The sequence below is a fragment of the Mandrillus leucophaeus genome, unplaced genomic scaffold (genome assembly GCF_000951045.1).
Source record: "Mandrillus leucophaeus isolate KB7577 unplaced genomic scaffold, Mleu.le_1.0 Scaffold1126, whole genome shotgun sequence".
NCBI lineage: Eukaryota > Metazoa > Chordata > Mammalia > Primates > Cercopithecidae > Mandrillus > Mandrillus leucophaeus.
The window spans coordinates 769,400-774,544 of record NW_012099499.1 but is presented as its reverse complement, the minus strand read 5'-3'; positions in this window follow the sequence as shown (position 1 = coordinate 774,544).

Here is a 5,145-nt window from a genome sequence, read left to right as displayed (position 1 = left end):
AACTTCAGCAAAGTCTCAGGATACAAAATTAATGTGCAAAAATCACAAGCATTCTTATACACCAGTAACAGACAAACAGAGAGCCAAATCATGAAAAATATTTTTGAGAAAACTGTATAACTTTAAGTGGGATCTGATGATTAAATGATAATGTATTGATGTTAATTTCCTGACATTGATAGTTATAGTTTGCTTTGTAGGAAAATGTTCATGTTTACACAAAATAACAATATTCAGGGTAATGAAGCATTGTTTCATTGGCAGTTTACTCTCAATGGTTCAGAAAAATTAAAACTTTAGTATTTAACCAATTTTTTACAAGTTTATGATTATTTTAATTTTTTTAAAAAACTGTCATGGAGAACTAACTTTTAATTTTATAGTTTTTAATGCATCAATGCTTTTGTAAAACACAGTAAAAATAGTACCTGATGCCAGATTACTGGAACAGTTTCTAAAAGCTTACTCTTATTTTTTGTTTATCTCAGACCTCAGAGACATACCAGTCTATGCACCACAGTTTGAAGAACACTGCTCTAGATTAAAATTGTCTTTTGTGATAAAATATGTAATTCTTCTATGAAAATGACTTTCAGGTGCCACAAATATATGTAAAATCATACCAAGTACTTTGGAGCATGCATGGTCATTATCTGATGATTTTTCTAAAGGCTATCAAGATGATATGTAAAGATGATCCTATCTTGCTGCTTTTTTGGTTCATGGAATACACTCAAATTGGCATGTCTATTAGCCATACATGCCAGTCAGAATCCTAGCACGATAAAGGTTGCACACTCTAAAGTGTCCAGTCAAAAAAAATATTTCAGTATGGAACTATTTCCTGAGATTTAGAGGCAGTTAATGAAAACTACAGGAGATGGTGAACTGTACTGAGATTAAGAACAGCAGGAAGTCATCACTATTCTTAGGAGTAGGAGGGGAAAGGAAGATCACTTAGTTTCAGAGCCTGGTGAGATCTGGCGTCATGGAAAGGTAATTAACTGCCCAAGAAACGTGGCACCATAGAGAACAGCATTGAGGTTAGGGAGGGGGCATGGATGTCTCAATCTGCTCTTTCTTATGTCTTCTTTTCTCTATGGATAGAGCTTCCTATTGTCTCAATCCAACTGAAAGTCAAATGGCAAGGGATCCTGGGCAGTACAGTCCATAGAAGTTAACCTCTCTAGCCTCTGCAGAGATGAGGAGGACAAACAAATCTTAGAAAGGCAAATGGAAAATAAATAGTGTTAAAAATCCTCTTAGATCAGTTGCTACTTCTTAATTTAAATTTATATCTATTCAGTAATGAAATTTGTCACTAATTTATTATCTGAGGGTACCTTTTCAGATTTAAGGTTTAGAATGATAGTTCCTTCACTGAAAAGGAGGCTCACTTATTCTTTGTTCTCTTCTTCAAGTGTTTGGAAGGCTCTATAAAGATTATCACACTGGCAGTAAACAGGGAGCTGAATCAGGACTAGAGATAGGGGACATGTTAGGAGGTCACTACAGTTTCTCAGTTTAAAAAGATTAAGGTCCTTGTCAAAGGACACAACATTTCAGTTAGACAAGAGGAATACATTCAAGAGATCTGTTATACAACATGATGAGTCGATAAGCTGGTAATTTATACTTGGAAATTGCTCAGAGAGTAAATTTTAAATATTCTCATCACAAATAAATGATAAATATGTGAGATAATGTACATGTTAATTACATTGATTTAGTCATTCCATATATTTACTTATTTCAAAACATCATATTAAACACCATGCTTAGACTCAAGTTTTGTTCATTAAAATGTAATGAATAAACTGGAAGAAAACTAAAAGTTTGAGGTATCCAGCTGAGCCTAAGGAGTGAGATAGAGATGAGTCTTCGTTGTATTCACTGTACACAAACAGTTGGGTGTGTAGACTGGTTGACAAGTTGAGAAAGATAAGAACAAGAACAAGAAATGTATTTTAGATAATTTTCAGATTTGGAATTTGATGGATTGGATGGTGTCATTTACCTGTATAAATAACAGAAGACTGGGCAATATGTTGCCTGCATTTGGAGCCAGATGAGAAGTGATAAAAGGTTCAATTTTACACCTGATGAATGTGAGAGGCCCATGGAGACATGTAGATGTAAATGTTTGCTGGAAAACGTCGTAGATATTTCTGGAGTTCTGGAGAGAGTTCATCTTGAGCTACACATGGAGGAGTCATCACGTTTAGGTATTGGAGACATTATTGTTGTTGTTGCTTTTGTTGTTATTGCCATCATTGTTATTACCAGCTTGCATATGTGGGAAAACTACAATCTGTTAGGCGCTTGTTAGAATCAGAGAGGTTGAGTTGCTAGTATTACCCTCAGGAGAAGATGAATTCTCTAAGTGAAGAGAGATTAGAATCAGCAGATCATTTCCAAACATTTGGAATATAGTTTTTGAGGGATGGAAAAGAAGAAGCATCAGGAAATAGAAAGAGAAAGAACAGTCATTTATTTTCCAATTTGATATTTATGATTAATTTTCACTATTCTAAGTGATTACTCCTTTTTCTAGACTGCTGCTTCTTTGGTATGTAATTATGACATTAAAGTTAATACCTAACCTCAGGTCCACAGGCTCAGAAAGCTCATGGGGAAAATAGCATCTAGGACTGAGACTAGAAAAAATATTTGTACTTTTTGTAAATCAGTCTTGTGACTGTTATAATTGATCTTATAACTGATCATTTTTCTATCTTTGCTCTAAGTTTTAGGAAATTCAGAGAAATCAGTTATATGGCAACTATACCAGATAGTGGAGTATACATAATCTACATTAATTCTGCCATTGGCATTATCTTATTTTCTATTCTTTTTCCCTTGCGTGTTAATGTTATAATATATGAATATATGAGTAACGTTAAATATTGAATGAGGTAGAATATTTTTAAAGTGAATAAAAATGTGACCATTTAAATTAATTTTGTAAAGCATTTTTTCTCATTCTCAAACATCTTGTGATGACAAGGTTGACCCATTTCAAATTTTAATTTGCAGTATTTATCGAGTCAGAATGTCATGCTAAGTTAAACACAGTTGAGTAACATGTAAGAGTCAGTGTGGAGGATCTTAACAGTGTTTATTGAATTGGTAGTCCAGTGATACTGCTAAACAATTACAGAACTCATGTTTGTTTAATCAGCACAAGTACAGCCCCCAAATCCATTTAGCATGCATCATTTCAAGCAATCTTTTAAAATTTTGTCAGATAATATATTATACATACAAAAACATTTTTTTAAGAAAACTTTGCCTCTGAATTTTCATGTTTACTAAATCTTTTAAAAATTATAATCATAGAAAAGTTTATTCAGAAGTAGAGCTTTCTACTTCAACCCTTTGCCTACAAAGTTCATTCACCAGGTGGTAACTGTTTTTAATAATTTCTTATCTAAACATACAGAAAATATCTATACATGTGCAAGCATAATATATAGATGTAAGTATGCAGGTGTGTTTTCATTTACCAGTATTTTATGTGCACCTCTTCCTATCTAGTCATATGGATTCATCTGATTCTTCTTTAGGATTATATAATATTCTACTACAATAACCAGGGAGTAGAAAACAGGATTTATGGTGAAGACTGGATACAGTTCAAAGGACCTTTTCCTAAAGTGATGAAATCTCAGAGAGGCTCATGAGATGTAGTCAGTAATAATGTTGTAGCAGAAGGACATTTTTTGTTTGTTTCACTTTCTGCTTAGTGGATATAACTATCATAGACATTTTTGTTAATAAATTTAACAAATCTGTTACCTAAAATTGTCATGTATTCTTTAGATATTTTGGAAATATTATTATGTTAGATATATAACTGCAACATGGACAGATATATAATTTTTATCTACTGTTTTGAGCTGTTTTATGATATTCCCTGTGCTAGGAATTCTTGTAGGGACAATTTTATTGAATTCTCACCACAACCCTGTAAGGTAGCATCATCATTATCTTCATTTTGTACATGTATAATTTGAAACTTAGCAAATACCATTTACTTTGTTCAAGATCATAATTTGTAGGCATCTTATTCAGGCCCTGAATCTGTGTCCTCCAGACTTAAAGCCTGTGTCCACACCCACCACACACCATTACCTCTCACGTAGTGACTTGTTAATTATTCAGCAAGCCATCTATACACTAAGTGCTCTCAGAGGCAAGAGAAACAGAGATAAGGAAAGAGAGAGACTTCAAGGAAGACTAGGACTTGATTGGTCAAGACCCTTTGGTATATACAGGACACTGGAGATGTGGGGCCAGTGTGAACACAGGTGAAGCCCAGGAGGCACATTCTGTAACCCAGTTTGGATAATGCCCAGGTAGTATATAAGCCTTTTGGGAAAATTGAGCTTGTTAAGGTAGACATGTATGAATTTTTGAAGTTTACTCATTGCAAGGATAAAGAATCTTAAACCATTTCAGTAAGTAAATGATTGTAATCATAGCAATCATAGTGTTTTGAGCAAGGAAGTTAAATAAAGGAAATGATATTTTGGGATACTTAATCTTTCCATACTTAGTAGGGTAGGTCAAAATTGAAAGAATATAGAGCCACGGAAATGAATTAGGCAATTAGGAAAGTGTTGCAATACTCAAGTACAAGTAAAAGAGAGCCTGGTCTAGGAAGGTTACCTTGAAGATGAAAAGGAGGCAGAGGAGTTTTTTTTATAAACTCAGGGATTTAACATTTTGTGAAAGGCTTTTCAAGTTGTGGTTAAGATTCCATTTCCATTCTCCTAGTGCTCTACCCCATGAGGTTTGGAGCTCTATCAATGTGCACCCATAGTACTCATACAAACCCCTGTCAGAACACCTGCCTGTGTCTCTGATAGTTAAACTATGAACTCCTTGATAACAAATACCTTACTTTTTACCTTTGCATCCTAGGTTCTAGCATTCTGCCCCCAAATCTGTATGCACCAAAAATTAAACAGGATTACAATGGTAGTAATAATAACTACAACATATTTTATAGCTTACAACCTTGTGGCTAGCTACCTCTAAAATATCACTTGTTGTTTGCATTTTATTTTGTTCTTCCAGCAAAATGACCTACCTGTACACTGGTGAGATTCAGCTGTGTGAAACCAGACAGTGGATTTCTGA